Here is a 20,377-nt window from a genome sequence, read left to right as displayed (position 1 = left end):
ACTAGGGAAACCAGGAATCATCCATGGTTGTCTTCTCAAGGAAAAAAAATACCTGCTTTCCACCCGGAAAGCTGGGAGTGAATGTTTTTAATAGCCTGGTGATCTTTGCTCTCTGTTGAGCCATTCATCACCCAAATGTCCTAGAATCTTTATCCCAAACTCTCCCTCCCTAGATTATTGTGTTTAGTTCCTGGTAAATAGAACACACCCTTGGGGGAGATGTCACATACACTTTATAGCCTACTGACCTCTGTATTATCTCACTGAGAACATGCCTGTAGATTCTATGCCTTTTGCCTGTAGAACCCACCTTCACGGTCACCCATCACATGTACTTTGCAGTGGAGATTCTAAATAGTCAACCCTTAAGCTTTATTGTACATCTGGAATGGAATGATCATTGACTGGAAACTTTCTTTTCAAATTGTATTGTGTTTAAATACGCTGGCAATAAACCAACTGGTATCAGACTCCTGAAGTTTGACGTGGCCCAACTAAGGGGAGTGAACTGAGCTTTCCTTACTGCCTCTTTTGTCATTTCTCTGCCAGCCACAACAACTGCAGGGGTCCCCACAATAGAATATAAAAGCTGATCCAAATAGGAAATCCAGGAAGAGGAGCAAATCAGGAGAGGTACTCAGTATGCTCTCATGTTCTTTCACCTCTGCACATATCATACAGGTACATTTGCTTTCACACAGCCACACTCTTGAGCCTTCTATCATTCTATACTCACAGTGGCAAAGATCTGTGTTATTCACCTTTTCAGCTTTTCTCATGCATAGACCTTTATTCAATGTGATCAATTAAAAGATTTATTTGTATACTTTTTCTGTTATTATTATTTACTTTATTACCAAAAATGAAATAAATGTAATATATACTCATATGAGCATTATTATGCTAATTACATTGTATTCAAACATTAAAATCCTTTCAAGCAAAAATCCACTTCAACAAATTTTGCTCTAAGCTTCTTTTCTTTAGAAATCACTTCTCGTACTCCAAGTAATGTGAGCCCCCATTGCAAATCATAGCCAAAAATGTATTACTATTAATATCAGTAATCCTTGTGTTAATACTTTATGTAAACATTTGACCTCTGTCAACCACGGACCAGATAGTCACCCTAGATTAATACCTGAGGAACAATAAGATGCTATAATAAATGTGTACAAAGTGCTGAAGCATGAGACCTGGCATTTTGAATAATGTTCACAGCTTTGCCAGTTGGTCAAATAGATAGAAAAGGATTTCTTCAAGGATTTCTTCTATTTCTAACAAGGGTTTAACAAGGGCTAAATCATATCGGTTCTCTAACTCTAAATGTGAACAGAGTATTTCTGAGAATTCAGTCCTGGTGCTCACGGCAGCAGTGTTTGATCGTATAAATCCTGCTAAGAAGGGTGGCCACTGGAGGGCATCTAAAACCCTGGAGAAGCTGCCGCCTTTCAGTGCTGGTATCTGTCTGTCTCATCAGTGCTAGTGCACAGCTGGACACAGTGTACCCACCAGGCTGGGCCAAGGCAAGAAGCAAGTGCACCCAGAGCTTCCCATTTCCTATTCCCAACGTCACAAAGCAAACCACATACAGTGTTCACATTTGTTTGATCATTTTTAATACCTTACAGATATTATGATTAAACTGATCCCAAATAATAGAAGTTGGAGGTGAGGTTCTAGCTCGCTGGTAGAGTGCTTGCTTAGGTCATGTGTGAGTCTCATTATCATAATCCTCAAAATACAAGCAGGAAAGTGTTAGCTGAGACAGGATTTTTTTTTTTTTTTTTGGAAGGAAGATTATTTTGGCTCACAATTTGAGGATGCAGTCCATCATAGCAGAGATGGCATGGAAACAGCAGAGTACCAGGATGCTAAGAGAGATGCATACTTAGGTTCAGACTGCCTTTCTCCTCTTTCTGGTCACCAGCCCACGGAGTGGTACTGCCAATATTTAAGGTGCTTTTTCCTTCCTTTTTTTCAGTGTATTTCTGAGCTCTTGTTCAAAGATCAGGTGTCTGTATGTGTGTGGAGTCATTCTTGTCTTCAATTTAAGTCCACTGATCAACATGTCTCATTTTTTTGTTTGTTTGTTGCCAACACCATGTTGATTTTAATATTATAGCTTTATAGTGCAATGTGAAATCAGAGATGGTGATTCCTCCAGCTGTTATTTTATGATTCAGAATGGTTCAACCTATCCTGGGTTGTTGTGTTTTCATAAGAAGCTGAAAAGTGTCTTTTCAAGATCAGTGAAGAATTGTTACAGAGTTTTGATAGAGATAACATAGAATCTGTAGAATGCTTTTGGTAGAACGGTCAGTTTTACTATGTTAATCATACCAATCTACAAACAAGGGAGAGCCTTCCATCTTCTGATATTTTCTTCAGTGTCTTATTCATATGTCTTTCTTCAGTGTTTTTATCATACGTCTTTCATTTGCTTGGTTAGAGTTCTGCCAAGATATTTTATATTATTTGAGGCTACTGTGAAAGACATTGATTCCCTATTTCCTTTCTTAGTCAGTTTGTCATTTATATATAGGAGGGCTACTGATTTTTGTGAGGTAATTTTGTTTCCAGGTACTTCGCTGAAAGTGCTTATCTGCGGCAGTTGGAATTTCCTGGTGGACTTTCTAGGACCATTTATATGTACTGTCTTCTCATCTGCAAATAATAATACTGTGACTTCTTCCTTTCCAATTTGTATCCCTTTGTTCTCCTTCAGTTGTTTTATTGCTCTAGCTAAGATTTGATGTACTATATGAAATAGATATAGACAGAGTGGACAACATTATCCTGTTCCTGATTTAGTGGAATTGTTTCTAATTTCTCTCCATTTAATTTGATGTTGGCTGTAGGCTTGCTGTAAACTGCCTCTATTATGTTTAGGTATGTCCATTGTATACATAATCTCTCCAGGACTTTTATCATGAAAAGCTGTTGGATTTTAACAAAGACCAGTATGCTAAAGAACAGGCTTTTTAAAGTTTGACCTTATAACTCCCTAGGTTTCTACAGTGTCTGTTGCGGTGTCCTCTTTCTGTTTCTGATTTTGTTGGTTTGAATATTCTGTCTCTCTTGGATATGGGTCTGTCGATCATACTGATTTTCTCAAAGGACCAACTTTTTGTTTCATTGATTCTTTATATTGTTTCTATTTTATGGATTTCATTCCTTAGTTTGATTATTTCTTGCTGTCTACTCCTCTTGGGTATGATTTCTTATTTTGTTCTAAAGCCTTCAGGTATCCTGTTAAATTAATAGTATAAGATCTCTCCAGATTTTTTATGTAGGCACTTAGTGCTATGAACTTGCCTTTTGGAATAGTCATCATTGTATCCCATAAATTTGGGTATGCTGTGTATTCATTTTTATTCAATTCTAGAAAGCCTTTATTTTCTTTTTTATTTTCTACCTTGACCCATTTTTATTTAATAGAGAGTTGTTTAGTTTCCATAAGTTTGTAAACTTTCTATTATTGTTAAAATCCAGCTTTAATCTGGTGGTTAGATAAGATGCAGGGTGTCATTTCAATTTTTTTGTATTTGTTGAGACATGCTTTGTGTCCGAATATGTAGTCAGTTTTAGAGAAAGTTGAATACGGTACAGAGAAGAAGGTATATTCTTCCTTTGCATAAAATGTTCTGTAAATACTTATTAGATCCATTTGACTTATACCATCAATTAGTTCCAGCATTTCTCAGTTTAATTTTTTGTCTGGATGACCTAACTATTAATTGGCATGAATGCAGTACTGAAGTCCCTCACTATCCGCTTGTGAGAGTCATGTGATTTAAGCTGGAATAGTGTTTCTTTTACAAAGTTGGATGGCCTTGTGTTTGGTGCTTAGATGGTAACAACTGAAAATCTTCTTGGTGAATTTTTCCTTTAATGTGCATGTGGTGTCCTTCCCTATCTCTTCTATTTGAAGTCTATTCTATCAGATATTAAAGTAGCTACACCAGCACGTTTCCTAAGTTCATTTGTTTGATATATCATTTTCTAACACTTTGCCCTGAGATGATGTCTATTCTTGATGTTAAGGTATATTTCTTTTCTTTGTGTTGTTTTGTTTTGTTTTTCAAGACAGGGTCACTCTACACAATAATCCTGGCTGTCCTAGACTCAATTTGTAAACCAGTCTGGCCTCGAACTCATAGAGATCTGCCTGCCTCTGCCTCCGCTTTGCTGAGATTAAAGGGGTGTGCCACCACTACCTGGCTTTAAGGTGTGTTTCTTAGATGCAGCTAAAGGATGGATCCTATTATTGCATCCAGTCTGTGAATCTGTGTCTTTTTATTGGGGAATTGAAACCATTAATATTAAGAGTTATCAATGACTAACAATTGTTTATTCCTTTTATTTTGTTGTTGTTGAGTGTATGTGTGAATGTATGTATGTATGTGTGCGTTTTCCTTCATTGTATTTTGCTGGTCTGGGATTAATCATTCTATGCCGGATTTTGGTTTAGTTGGTTGGTTGTTTTGTTTTGTTTTGTTTGTTAGTCTCTTTGGATTGGAGTTCACCTTCTATCTCCTTCCCTAGGGCTGGATTTGTAGTTAGATATTGCTTAAAGTTGATATTATCATAGGATTGTTAGGGTCCAGAGGAAACGTAGCATGCAAACAACAAAGGGTGTTTATTCTGCAGAGTTGAGCATGGTTTAACTCTAGCAGAAAACACATTTATCTTTAACTCAAACAGAACATGCATTTATCATGTATTGTTTTATTCTAAGCAGCAAATACTGAAGTATTGAATTGTAAGTAAAGGCTACTCTTGTGTCAGACAGGTAGGGCCTAAGAATTTAAACTCAATTTCATCTTATGATCAAAACTGAGATTAATGATCAAATTGGCTTCAATTATGCTAAAGACAAAAGCAGGTGTTAACAGAGGAACTACAGTTACACTAAAAACTAAAGTAGGTTTCAACAGAGAGACTATAGTTATGTAAATAGTTTAAGTAGCCTAAAACAGTTTTTTTGTCATTGTTTTGTTAGCTTTAACATTTTGACCATTATAACCATTTCTTTTATCATGTCTCAAATATGTGATATTCTCTTTTTTGTCTCTAATATTATGTTGGTGAGTTTTTCCTTTGAGTTTCCTGTTTGAGTTCCTAAACTCCTTTTTCAGATTTTTTTCTTTGTGTTTTCCTTATTGATTCTTTTCTTTATTGATTCCATATTGATTTCCTTATTGATTCAAGGCTTTCAGGTCTTGACTGGTCTTATTCATTTACTCCCACTGTCTTTTCATAGATTTCCTTAAGGGATTTATTTCTTTCCTCTTTAAGGACCTCTATCATATTTATAATGGAAGTTTTAAGATCTTTTTCTTGTGCTTCACCTGTGATAGAATGCACAGGGCCTGCTGTGGTGGGTTTGCCAAGCTCTAGTCAAGATATATTATCCTGGCTATTTTCATGATTATGTTTTCAAGCTGGTGTCTAGGCACCTGTCATTAGGAAGATTGTAATTCTAGGTGCTGATATCTGGTCTTGTCTTCATTGAGTGGGTGTTTTGTTCCTTAGTTTCTCTTCTTTCTGATTCTCAGGAGAATATGATGGCTATGTGTTTCCTGATAGAAACTTCTTCTGGGGTCCTGAGAGGTGTAGCAACTGCTTCTCTGGCAGGAGTCTCCGCTTTATTTTTTGAAACATGGTTTCCCATTGACCCTAAAGCTTGCCATTTTGGGTAAGGTGGCTAGCCATTTAGCTGCTAGGGTCTGCCTGTCTGTACACCCCAGCTTCGGTTACCACATCAGGCTTTTACATAATGCTGGAATTCAAATTCAGGTCCTGATGTTGGCTCCTTTATCCACTGAGACATTTCCCCACCCAATGTAAATTTTATAGTAATTGTTTATCATTGCATATCAACAATACAACTCAAGACTAAAATTTTAATTGCCATTAAACTTTCAAAGTATCATGTAATTAAAAATAAGTTGGACAAAATCTTTTCAAACTTTCTGTGGAGATAATTATACACCTATATAATCAGAAATCGCATGTGGATTTACTTTATAATTGCTGTTAGTGAGGATAATTCCAGTGTGTTGTATATATTAAGTGAGTATTCAACCACTGAGTAATATCCCCAGTTTATAGAATATTTACATAGATACAGAGTAAATAATGGTTATAATATATTTATGGAATTGAAGCTTTAGATGAGAGACCAAAGATTTTTGGGTATTGGTTTAAAGTTTAAAGCCCAAGCCTGAATGAAGGCCAGCCAGGTGGAGACATGTCCAGCCACCTGAGGGAGTGGGTGGGGGGAACCAGCCTTACTGCATTTTTTTTCCTGCCCACTAGAGATACAGTTGATAGGAAATGGACTCTTCTTCCCTAGGAATGGTTTGGGGGCCTTCCTATAGTCAATCATTTCAAAATGCAACATACCCTTTTGTGTTTTAACCAATAGATGCTTATCAGGCAGGAATCTCCCCTGCTTTGGGCATGCTGGAAGGGACTGAACTCTTTAAATCACCCACCTAACCTGAGCATGAGACTCTTGGCTCTCATCCACTTTGGTGGTAAGAGTGGATAGGCCTGAGCTGTATCTTGTAATAAAAAGATGCACATGTGTTTTGCAAGAAGTTTGACTCTTGGTGGTCTTTTGGGGTCTCACAAATCGATCACAACATAGACTACAAATATATGCATCTAAGCTGGCTTATATAAGCCTTATCAAAATTCAAGAAACTGTGTTCAAGTCAACATATTTGTGCATTTTGAGAGTGTTCATTTGTGTGTCAGAGGATGAATTTATTCTAGGGTATCTGCAATAGTGGGTGTGTTCATTCACTCCTGTAACCCCATGCTTGAGAGATGGGGGAGGACAATCTGGAGCTCAATGATGTCATAGGCTACGTGTTTAGTTTGAAGCCAGCTTGGGCTACATGCAACCCTATGTGAAAAGAAGAAGGAAATGATGGGGACTGGCTAAATGGTTTAATAGCTAAAGTCACTTACCACTGAAGACTTGAATTCTGATTTGATTCCTGGGTTCCACAGGGCGGAAGAACAGCTCAGACTCCTATAATTGTCTTCTGAGCTCCATTTCCCACACACATACAAACAATATATAAGTAAGCTCTGTTAATTATTAAAAAAGAACTTGTTTTCTAAACCATGTTTTTTATGTCTCAAAGATAATTTGTAGAAGAATGTGGTGTGCTTCAGCAATTACGTGCTCAGCTAGCATATGGTTCTAGCTTCCATCCCCAGTACTGGGGAAAAGCAGACTTTCTGAAAATACAGAAAAAAATATTTTAAGTATTTGTATGCTATACATAATTTATACATAATACAAAGTGCTGCTTATTAAAATAATATTTTAACTTTTTGAGTTAAATACGTTGTCATACATCTATAATCCTAGCACATAAGAGGACAAGGCAGGAAAATAAAATTTGAGCCCAATCTGAGATATGTAGCAAACAAGACTGAAAAAAAATTACATGTATATTATTTCAGCTTCTCTAAACTTTCTATTAGCTATGGATACTTAATTTTTGATGAAGAAGCCAAAACCATACATAGCATCTTCAACAAATAGTATTGGTCTAACTGTATGTCTATATGTTGAAAAATGCAAATAGAGTCATACTTATCATTTTGCACAAAACTAAAGTCCAAGTGGATCAAAGACCTCAACATAAAACCAGACACACTAAACCTGTTAGAAGAAAAAGTGGGGAAAAGCCTTGAAGTCACTGGCACAGGAAACAACTTCCTGAAGAGAACACCAACAGCACAGGCTCTAAGATCAATAATCAATAAATGGGACCTAATGAAACTGAAAACCTTCTGTAAAGCAAAGGACACTGTTGTCAGAACAAAATAATAGCCTACAGACTGGGAAAGGATCTTCAACAATCCTATATCTGACAGAGGGCTAATATCCACAACATATAAAGGACTCAAGAAGTTAAACAGCAATAAATCAAGTAATCCAATTAAAAAATGGGGTACAGAGCTAAACACAGAATTCTCAATAGAGGAATATCAAATGGCAGAGAAATGCTTAAAGAAATGTTCAACATCCTTAGTTATCGTGGATGCAAATCAAAACGGCCCTGAGATTTCACCTTACACCCATCAGAATGGATAAGGTCAAAAACTCAAGTGACAACACATGCTGGAGAGGATGTGGAGAAAGGGGAACCCTCCTCCATTGCTGGTGGGAATATAAACTTGTACAACCACTTTGGAAATCAGTCTGGTGCTTTCTCAGAATATTAAGAATAGTGCTACCTTAAGACCCAGCTATATCACTCCTAGACATATATCCAAAATATGTTCAGCCATACAAGGACAATTGCTCAGCTATGTTCATAGCAGCTTTATTTGTAACAGCCAGAATCTGGAAACAACCTAAATGTCCCTCAACTGAAGAATGGATACAGAAATTTACACAATGGAATACTACTCAGCAATTAAAAACAAGGAAATCATGAAATTTACAGGCAATGGATGGAACTAGAAAAGATTGTCCTGAGTGAGGTAACCCAGAAGCAGAAAGACATGCATGATATATACTCACTTGTAAGTGGATATTAACCATATAATATAGGATAAACATACTAAAAACTATAGTCCTAAGGAAGCTAAACAATAAGGAGTACCCTAGGGAAGATGCCTAATCCTCATTCAGAAGGGCAAACCGTATAGACGTCTGAAGTAAGAGAAGACAGGTAACAGGACAGAAAACTACCACAGAGGGGCTCTAAAAGAATTGACCCAGAAGGATATGGAAGCAGATGCTGAGACTCATAGCCAAATCTTGGGCAAAATGCAGGGAATCTTATGGAAGAAGGGGAAATAGAAAGAACTGGAGGGACAGGACCTCTACAAGGAGAACAATAGAGCCAAAAATATCTGGGCCCAGGGGGCTGGAGAGACTGATACTCTAACTGAGGACCATGGATGGAGGAACTAGACCCACTGCTCAGATGTAACCCATGGCAGCTCAGTCACCATGTGGGTTTCCTAGTAAGGGGAACAGAGACTGTCTCTGACATGAACTCAGTGGCCTTCTCTTTGATCACTCCTCCTGGGGGTGGGGGGTGTAGTCTTGCCAGGCCATAGAAAAAGACCATGCAGCCTGTCCTGATGAGATCTAATAGGGTCAGATATTAGGGGAGGAAGGCCTCCCCTATCAGTGGACTAGGAGAGGGGCATAGGGAAAGAAGAGGGAGAGAGGGTGAGACTGGGAGATGAGGGAGAGGGGATACAACCAGGATATAAAGTGAATGGATTGTGATAAATAATGTTTTAAAAAAAGAAGTCAGACTGGCCATGGTATCACATGCCTCTAATTTTAGCTCTCAGGAGGCAGAGACACATGGGTCTATATAAGCTCCAGGCAGGCCATTCTGGTATACATAAAGAGTTTCAAGCCAGACAAGGTTATATGGTAAGATGCTGCTTCAAGGGGAAGAAGAAAAGGAAGAGGAGAAGGCTTTCATCTAGACATGTGGTTCACTGACTTGTCGAATGGCTTTCCAGAAGCTGGCTTCTATTCCCTGCAATGATAACAAAAGTCAACATATTGTTTCATTAGTGACAACATTAGAAAGTTATCAAATAATGACACTAAATTTATGTCATCAAATGGTGTTGGTACTGTCTTCCCTCCATTCTCACACACAGGAAGCTGGTACTGGAGTTGGCAGAGAAAAGTCAAGCTGGAAGCCGCTCTGCTTGGACACTCACCTGAGGCCGACGGCTTGTTGGTGAACAGGGAGAATCTTCCTCCTCCACTTGCAGAGAACATGTGTTCTAAGACATAAAAAGCCACATGATCAAGACTATCTCCCACCCTACCTGTCCCCTTTGACCTTCTGCTGCACCTGTCTTAAGTCAGCTTTAGGCATCTGAGGGATTTGTGTCATAGAAAAGCATGATGCCACTGAGATCCAGAAACAGGAAGGGAGGTAGAAGCCAAATTTGAGCAGTTTGCAGTTCATCTTTGTGCAGTATGTGTGTGAGTGTGTGTGTGTGTGTGTGTGTGTGTGTGTGTGTGTGTGTTGTTTGTCTGTTTTGTAGTGCTGGAAATAGAACCCAAGGCCTCACAGGCACTCCCTGACTGCACTATAACAAGTCAGAGATGCTTAGTATAAGAGCCGTCATTCAGTAAATATGTGTGCAGAGGGTGTTATCACCAGCAGATGGAATATGATGAGGAAAAAGAAAATCCCCCGCTATCTACCACAGAGAGGGTTTCAGATGCAGCCAAAGCTCAAAGCCTCGGTAGCATTTAGTCTTTAAAGTATGATACTTGCTTACACCTAAGAAGATAACCCTAACTTATAGGACCTTTCAAGTTAATGGATTTTGGTTAATCCTGGCCAGGTGTCAGTTCTTGATACAGTGTAGATTCTGGGCAGAGTTACTTAACCTCATTATAATTGAAAGCACGTTGCTAGGAAACTACATCCATGGTTCTCTCTGATCCCAGATCAAGATATTCTGCCAAAAAGCATGTAAGCTACTTTGAAGAGCAAAGTGCTAATGCTCTCTCATGAGACTATGATCATCTTTCTCTACACAGCTACATGAACAAAATCAGGCATTTCCCAACAGAAACCAAGTTCACAAGCCTGGTCCTCGGAGGGGTTCTGGATTCCTGTGATGGGGATTGAACCCAGTTTAGAAGCAAGTCCTCTACTACTGCATTAGATGCTCTGGCCTTTTACAGTGTTTATTTTATTCCTATTTTTACATAAGATTTTTATTTATTTTCTGAGAAATTCATAAATCTATATAATGTTTTCTTACCAGATCCACCCTACCACTCCAACTCCCTCAGAGACCCCACTCAGCATGGCCTCATCCCAACTTTATGTCCTCTTCACTTTTCTAAGTAACTCAGTGCGTCCAGTCATTGCTGCCCCTACGCACATGGGTACGAGGCCATCCACTAGATCATGGGCAATGTATTAGTGCTCATTACCCACAAAGAAAAATTACTCTCCCTTCTCCCAGCAGCTGTCAACTGCCAACAGTCCCTCAGATAAGGTGAGGCCTTATGAGCTCCTGTCCAGTCAGTACAGGAATTTTGACTGGCTTGATCTCATATAGGTGAAATTTTATTTTGAGTTGGGTATTGTAGTCTTCCATGTGATAACAGCCTTTCAATTCTCCTGCCTCAGGCTCTTGGGCTAGGTATTGAGCACTACCCATAGCTTGTTAGGAATATGTTTTTAGAAGCATGAGAGAATAAATGATACACATTTCTCCCATGGAAGAGCTATCTCTTGTTGTTGTTGTTCTCTTTGTTTATATTTGTTTCTTGAAACAAGATCTCACTTTCTAGCTCTAGTTGGCCTTAGATTCATGATGTTCCTCTAACCTCAGCTTCCTGGGTGCTGGCATTATACACAAGAACCAACAAGCCCCACTTCCCTTTTGTTGATTGGTTTGGTTTTTTTGTTTTAGACAAGGTCTCCTGTGACACAGGCTGGCCTAGAACTCACTGTGTAGCCAAGCGTGGCCTCAGACTCTTGATCTTGCTGCCTTCAACCTCCAAAGTGGAAGAGTTTCATGTATACACTACCACACGCAGCTTTCTCCTTAACTTTCAGGCAAAATTAGAAAGGTATGGAACAGTGTGTGCCTAGAAAATACAATCTCCAACAAAGGAGAGAATTTGTTAGAGTGATCGAGTGGCCGTGGAAGAGAGCAGCTCCAGAAGGTGCAACACGAGGTTAGACTAGGAACCATTAAGTTCATTCAGCATAGGGACACTGTTCTCCAGGACACGAGGAAGGAATGGGTTAATGAAGGCAGAACCTAAAACAAGCAGGAAATGAAAAAGGCATGGGTGAGCACCCAGCACTCAGCAGTCAGGAGAAACAAAAGCTCCAGGGTAGCCTGTGCTACACAGCAAGACTTGTCTCAAAAAACACCTTAAACTCACAAAGAAAGAATGAAAGAAAAAAGAGGATAGAAGAGGGAAGGAGGTGAAAGGTTTCAGGTTAGGAATTTAAGGACTACAGTGAGGCAGACTGTCCTTTGGGGTTAGAGATTTATTAGAAAAGTAATTAACACTATAGACAGACAGACAGCAGCATAGCACAGGCTCCAGTGAGAGTTCAGGCATGGTTCTAGACATGGCTGATGAGTAGCTCGCAGAGGAAGCTCACAGTTAGTGTTGTCAGGCTATCTCTGTATGACAATGGGAGTGTAGGAGGTTTTACATGTAAAGGGAGAAATGTATAACTTGAGAACGTGTAATAAGTGGAGAGGGATCTTTTAAATTAATGTGTACCCATCGTATGGAGTGTACTACCAATAGCCCCTGATAGCTTGGACTCTGTGAGCCTGAGTTTGTATACAAAATCAGCTATGAAGGAGAGAGACAACTGTAGGTGACTATGATCTAAGTAGTGTGTGGTCTACATTTTAACAGCAGGGAGGAAAAGGGAGAGGGGAAATAGAAAAGAGAGAGAAAGCAGAAGCAGGTGTGAGGCAGAAGAAAGGTAAAATGAGAAAAGATGAAGGAAAGGAAGGGTGAAAGAGAAAAAGATATGGGGAAGAAAGTGAGAAAATGAAAAAATAGATATGTTGAGAAAGGAGAGAGAAAACGGGAAGGGAAAAGAGAGAAGGGAAGAAGGGAGGGAGTGACAGAAACAGACTGCATGAACTCGTGGGCTGTGCCGTACATACATTTTCACATGATTAGCTAGATACTATGCACTTATTGGTCAATAATATTAATAATAACAGCCACTACCAAATGAGTGTACCTATAAGGACTGTTGAAACAAGTGTTAAATGGCAGGAGCTACGTTGGACATATCAATGCTCTGGAAGAATTCACTCACACAGGTTCACCTATTAACACATTCTCCCTAAATCTTGTTTGAATAAAAAAAAAAATAGAAAAGTAGAGATGCGGTGTTCGTGGCACAGAAGCCAAACAGATGGGACGTGCAAGTGTTTCCCATAAAGCCCTGAGGGTGGACTCACTCCCTTTCCTCTGATTTCCGTTTTCTCATTAAAATCCAATTTATGACACTCAGAGTTCTCTACAGATAACACAGTTTGAAGAAAGCAATAATCTGAGCCTGAAGTGCACAGGTAGGTAAAGGCTCTCTGATTTCCAAACTCTGTAGTCACTCAGTCTTCAGGACCCAAGGAATCACTGATTGCTTGACCCTGAAACTCTGCCCTCTAGGCACTAGTAGGAAACAGTGACAGATGCCAGGAAAGCTGGCATCAGGGTACACACATCCTTCCTCACTGTACTGGAAGGAGATGATATGGCAATTCAAAAACCAGGCCTGAGGGAAAATTGTTTCTTCTCTGGATAATTAAAGCATGGTATCTGGCAGTCCTAGCCCTTTCTCGTATAATTGCTCAGCTCAGTCTGGCTTTGCTAACTGAGATGCATTTGGCTGTAACTCACGGGATCTCTTTTACAAAACCAGTCATGCTTTTCATGTACTTCCCAACCCTTTAACTGTTGTTTGCCACGTGCCCTCTCCCAATGAAAATTTGGCAATGAACACAAACAACCCTAAAAATAGTTCGAGATCCGCATACTGTCTTCAAGAATCATAGAAAATAATGTTTCCACTTTTAAAATATGTGCGTTTTAAAAGAAATTTGTGTCTATGTAGCAAACACACCTGTTTTTCTTAACCTGAATTGTCTTTTGGAAAGTTAATTCTGCAACTCTGTCGGTACGTTCCCGTACTCTTCCCTGATGGGATCGTACGGCTAAAGCCAAGGGAAGTTTTCTCTAGTGTTCGGTTGAAGGGAAAGGAGAAGAGGTCACCACGCCTGTCTGTGGCATTTTGCTACAGAGAGGAGATTCTTGCCAACGGTGCTAGTGCGGTGGATGATTTGCCAAAGATGCCTGTGAGGGGCCATTTTATCCCGGTAGTAGGGAACAGTGAGCGAAATAACAGGTCCTAAGCATAGAAAAGAAAATGATGGGATTAAAAGAGGAAAGCACTCAGATGCGGAAGGCTTCACCCCCTGCTTGATAACTATTTGAGAAACTTCTAGAAAGTTTAGGATGGGAGCCTACCTGAAGGTGGGCCGCAGGGGGCGTGGCCTTCGTGGGTCTATCTCATTGCAGCCTCCTCTGTCTCACTCTTTCCTTCCTGCTAGTTACCTTGAGGTCAACAGCCTCCTCCACTACTTGCTCACACAGCCATGATGCTCTGCTAAGCCTACCACAGCCACAATTGTCAGGGCAAAGGACCACAGACTAAAACGTCTGAAACCAGGAGCTAAAATAAGTAATTCCTCTCTTTAAGGTGTTCTGTCAGATATTCTGGCACAGTGATTGGACAGTCTCAATCTGACATAGAAGGCATGGAACTACTCTTTTTTTTTTCTTTTTCTTACCTAGTCATTTATTTTTATCTTATATGTATGAGTGTTTCACCTTCACACGTGTATATGTAGCATAAGTACGGCTGATGCCTACAGAGGCCAGAAGGTAGCCTAAGATCCCCTAGAACTAGAATTACAGGTAGCTGTAGGGTGCCACATGGGTGCTAGAACCTAAGCTCAGGTCCTCTGTAAGAGCAGGAAGTCCTCTTGACTGCTGACTCGTTTTTTTCCAGCCCACCTCCTTCCTTTCTCCTTTTGGAGACTCATTTGTTTTTATTCCGTGTGTGTGTGTTGCCTAACTGTATGTAAGTACACCACGTGCACGCATGCCCACGTAAGTCAGAAGAGGGCACTGGATCTGTTAGGACTGGAGTGACAGAGAGTTGTGAGCTGCCATGTGGGTGTTGGGAAAGGAACTTGGGTACTCCGAAAGAGCATCCAGTACTGTTAACCACTGAGCCGTCTCTCCAGCCCCTCCTTTAAAAAAAATCAGTGAAAAATGAGCTCATTCACTTATTTCTCTTATCTAAAGAATTATCTTTTGTAAATGAAACTGTAAAGTACACGATGAGGTACATAAAGTATGCAGATTAGAAAAAAAATGTGCTCATAAGATTTAAAAATCCAAGGAACTCTTAGCTGTATTGCTAGGGGTATAGACACATGCTTTGACCTTAAATGAGGTTTATTAGCTGCTTCAATACTTTTATTTGAAATATTTCTCAGGAATGCAAATAGGGTGCTTTTTTAATGAATTGTTTAGCAACAATTTGGTTAGTTTTGTCAAAATTCTTGTCTCAGCCAGGCTTAAATCGGATCAAAGAGAGTGAAAGGGACTTTCCTTTTTCAGGTGTTTTTTTTTTTTTTTTTGTCTCTTTTTTGTGATTATTTTTACAACCTTTTAATTCTTATTTTTATTAATTACAGTTTGTATCCCATCTGTAGCTCCCTCCCTCCTCCCCTCCCAAGCCCACCCTTCCTCCCTCGACTCCACCCATACCCCTACCCTAGTCCACTGATAGGGAAGATCTTACTCCCCTTCCTTCTGATCCTAGTCTATCAGGTCTCATCAGCACTGGCTGCACTGTCTTCCTCTGTGGCCTCATAAGGCTGCTCCTCCCTCAGGGGGAGGTGATCAAAGAGCCAGCCACTGAGTTCATGTCAGAGACAGTCCCTGTTCCCATTACTAGGGAACCCACTTGGACACTGAACTGCCAAGGGCTACATCTGTGCAGGGGTTCTACATTATCTCCATGAATGGTCCTTGGTTGGTATCCATCAAAGAAAATAATAGATCTGATTTCAGGTGCTCTTAATTTTCTGTCTTTCTTCCCTGCACTAGTCTATCTTTCCTTTTCATGGGTTCTCATGGGTTACTTCTCTTCACTCCTCCACTGGACCACACTAGATTCTGAAGACAGGACAGAGGTGAGTCCACATGTGATACCACATTTCTGATTTATTTCTAAACGCAATACTTACTATAGGCAAAAAATTTTAAAGAGTCGAGCATGGAGTCACTTTTAACCCCAGCCCTGCAGAGGAAGAGACAGGCTATGATGCACCTGCTCGATTCCATTTTAGGGTGAAAGGCCATTTTGTTACAAGGTCAGAATAACTTGTTTCTATTTGCTACACAATTTAAGTTTGAATTCAAGCTCTAATCCCTAAGAAGATAACATGCTGGGTCAAGGAACCTTGAGATGATGTGTTTCCAGAATGGAGCTTGACTCACACGGACTCCATCCTGATAAAATAAGGTGTTCTGACGAGGAACCTTGAGATGTTCTGCCAAGATGACCTACCAAATATTCTAATCTGCTATCTGCTTCTGCAAAATTCATTTGTAAAATCCTTATGGCGCAAACTCCCCAGTTTACACTCTTTCCCTATAAAAGGATACCTCAAAAGGCAACCCACATCGTACTCTCCAGTCCCCCTTTGAGAATCAGTCCTATGCACAGTAAGGCTTGCTTAATTAGCTTTAATTTGGATGGTGATTTTCATTCTCCATCCCTGGGATCAACAACAGATCTCCATAAATTCAAGACCAGGCTGGTTTGTATAGAAAGATCCATACTAGCACTAGCCAGTATAAAATAATGAGATCCTCTCTGGGGGTGGGGGAGGGGAAATTTTAAAGAATTTGAAATTTGTAGCCTCATAAGGTGCATTCTTAATAATCTAAGAAGCAGACCTTTGCACAGGAAACAAACCCTTAAATAAAGGTTTGAGCATGGCAAAGAGCCATTTTTGTATGTAAAGTAATGCAAATTGGCAGCGTTGTATTATTCTAGATGTGTATGTGTGCAGACTAAACCAATTATCTTAATTGTATTCCTGAAAACCACCGTTTGAATTTAATCAAAAGTGACTTCTGCCAGCTTTCATTCATTTTAACATACTGTTGATGATCAAAAAAAATTTGTCACTTGGCTTGTAGTATTTTGACTGTTCTTTGACCCTTAGAAATCTAGCATTAGCTTGTAGCAACCAAATTAAAAATTTCAGCAAATATCATTAAAATTCACAGGGCCAAACTACATGAGACTTCAGGCTCATAGAACATTTATAACAAAAATAATAATATTCTTTATAAGGAAACACGTTTTCCCCTTTATATATCTCTATTTAAATGAAGGAACAGTGTAAATAAACAGAGGTAAGTCAAAACCACAAAATAGAGTCAGTCTGTATTTAACTGTATGTTAAATACATATGGATTGTCCTAGTTAGGGTTACTATTGCTGTGGAGCAGCACCACACCCAAAGCAAACCAGGAAGGAAAGGGGCTATGCTTCCATAAAACTGCACATCAACCAAGGAAATCAGGACAGGAACTCAAACAGGGCTGCAACCTGCATGCAGGAGCTGGCGCAAAGACCCTGGAAGAGTGCTGCCTACTGGCTTGCTTCCCATGGCTTGCTCTACCTGTTTTCTACCTAGGACCACCAGCCCAGGGAAGGCACCACCCACAATGGGCTGGGCTGTCCCACATTAAAGACTAAGAAAATCCCCAATAGGCTTACCTACAGCCTGATCTTATAGAATTATTTTCTCAACTGATGATCCCTCCTCTCCGATAACTCTGGAGTGTGTCAAGTTCACACAAAACTAGGCAGCACATGGGTTAATACCACTAGACTCTCAGACATCATCAACTTTATCTCAGTGGAAGTTCCTAACGGACAAGAGAACTCCTCTCTCAGGCTACTGGTACAAGTATGGACTGAATCTCCTGCTGTACCTACCCTGTCTAAATCACTCTGGAGGGGCTTTTCTGGCATCCGTCACCAGTACTGCTGGTGACATTTTGCTCAGCTGCTGTTTTCTCTGCTCAGCTTTACTGTTTCAGCTTGTTCTTTTGTTGTTGTTGTTGTTGTTGTTGTTGTTCTATATAAGTTATAAAATGCTATAGATGTGTTTATGCCCATCCCCTGGGTCAGATAGAAGAGTACAACACTGCTTCCCCGGGAGGATTTCCTGTAATAACTGATATTCCAAGAGAGCTTATCCAAGACTCTGTTGAGGTGAGATGACTTTGAAGGACACCTGGTGATACGCTATGGGTGATGCAATATGTGACAGAGATTCAAGGCCTGTTGTTAAAGATTCCAGCTAGACCACAGCAGCTTTTCACAAGCCTTGGAGGTAACAAAGCTGGCTCTACTACCACTTTCCTAGAGCTGGGTGTAAGTCCATCACATGAAGAAACAGAAAGGGAATAGACCACACAGCAAAGACACACACTGAAGCTGGGCGGCGGTGGCACACACCTTTAATCCCAGCATTCGGGAGGCTGAGGCAGGTGGATTTCTTTGAGCTCCATGCCATCCTGGTGTATATAAGAGTTCAGGAACAGCCAGGGCTATATAGAGAAATCCTGTCTTGAAACAAACAAATAAACAAAAGCCTGTCTTGAAAATAAAAAAAAGACATAAACTGAAAATGTCTATTTTCAGAGAAACAAGGTTCTGTTGCCCCAAGCAGGTTTGAAAAACAAGTTACAAAGCAGCCTCATGACTCATGACAGCTTAAAATGTAGACATTAACTGTGCTAGTCCCTTATGCCTTTGGGTAAAAGTACTGTAGTCAACAACTAAAATAAGGGCCTATTTGCTCTTTGTTTATAAAGACCGAGAATATGAAACCAAGCCTCCACTTTCCTATAACCCAGTACAAACACACAGGTGCATCCTAGAAGATAGTAACAACTCGGGTTCCTTCACACTACCCTACCAAACATATAAATATCTCCTGATGTTTGGTGACACCATCTAGCTGAGTAGAGGCCTACTCCACCCAAGGTGAACAGAATTCCGTACAAATTCCATTCTTAAAAATGATAATATGCTCAATGATTGCCTCACATAATGTTCCTTTTAAACCATTCAGCCACTGGATTCCCTCTTGAAATTGTTCTTTTCTGCTTTTTGCTTGCATAGGGCCGATGCATAGTTATCAATATGTTGTTGCTTAGCCTACCAGTCCTCAACTCAAAAGCTAAGACAGTGAAGGCAGCTATGCTACAACTAACTGCAATAGCCTGTTCTCTTGTAAGAGCGGCATAAGAACAGACTGTGCAAAGATTTATGCACCCCAAATCAATGCTATATTCTGCCCTGCACATTTTAAAGGTTGATGAACTCAATGGTTCTCAGGCACCCTAAGATCAATAGGCCCTGTTATTTTTCATGATAATCTTGGGATCCAGCTTAATAAGCTGCTGTTTGCTTTAATGATTATGTGGCTTGGATGTCTTAAGGGACATCACACTCTCTGCCAGATCCCCAGTCAAGGAGAACTCTTTGACCTGTAAGCACAGACCTCCCAAGAGCAGGTAGGTAGGCTAAGACTCCTGAACCCTGTATGGTCAGGGTCTGTGCTCATGTTCGGCAGCAAAGTAATTCTATAAAATCCTAAAACCTTAGGATTAAGAAGAGATCGATGTCTCAGTGGAGGAGATTTGGGCAGGGTGGAAAGATAAAGAAAATTATGGGGATATTAGGAAAAAAGAGGAGACTCTCTCTGCAGAGTCTGGCTGAAGCCTCTCACAGGAATTCTAGTGCAATTAACACTCTCTGCAAAAGCTGCCTACATAGACAGTATCCCTTTACACAGAGATGTTTCAAATAAGAACATTCAAGTGGCTCAGTGTGGTGGTATAGCCCTTTACTCCCAGCACCCAGGAGGCAGAGGGAAGCTGATCTCTATGAGTTCAAAGCCAGCTTTGTCTACATGATGAAATCGCGAGTTCTAGGCCAGCCAAGGATTCATAGTGAGACCTTGTCCCAAAAGGAAATTTAAAAGGGAAGTTAAAAAGATGACTCAGTGGAAAAAAACTGCTTGTCACACAGGCATGGGGCACTGAGACTAAATCTTCAGAAGCTACAAAAGAGCAGATGTGTACAATGAGTATCTACAAGGCACCACGCAAATGTAGCTATACTGCTTGCTCCTTTCTGCAGCATGGCCCTCTGCTTCTTAGAACTGCAAAGCCGACTATCACCTTCTCCCCTTTGTGAGGCCTAGTGCTTTTCCACTCAGTGTTTGGAGTGGAATCTCCTCTTTGTTATCCCGACTCCTCTCATTCACCACATCACGTGGGTGTCGTATCGCATCTGCCTTCTCATCTGCTTCTAATATTATCCCTGCAGCTTCGATTTCATTCACAAGGTTTGTTGTATGAAAGAGATGTGCTCTGGATGGCCAGAATTTTAAGTACGGGGCTGGAGGGATGGTTTAGCCGTTCAAACCATATCTTGCAGCAGTTCTCTGCGGCTCCCTCTCCAAAGGATTAAAGATCCTCTTCTGACCTCTGCAGGAGCCTGAACATACATTGGAAATACACATGTATGCATACACTCATAAGTCAAAATAAAAAATATATATTTTTTAAAAATTTAAACACAGAATTTTTTTTAACAAAGGCTTCCTCCTAAATATTCAGATTTGGTGTTGTGACGAGATGACTTTATGAAACTCAAATATTCCTGTGCTTTGAATTGACAGC

Source organism: Meriones unguiculatus, chromosome 6 (assembly GCF_030254825.1).
Source record: "Meriones unguiculatus strain TT.TT164.6M chromosome 6, Bangor_MerUng_6.1, whole genome shotgun sequence".
In the NCBI taxonomy this organism is placed as follows: Eukaryota; Metazoa; Chordata; class Mammalia; order Rodentia; family Muridae; genus Meriones; species Meriones unguiculatus.
Note: the sequence above shows the minus strand (reverse complement) of the source record.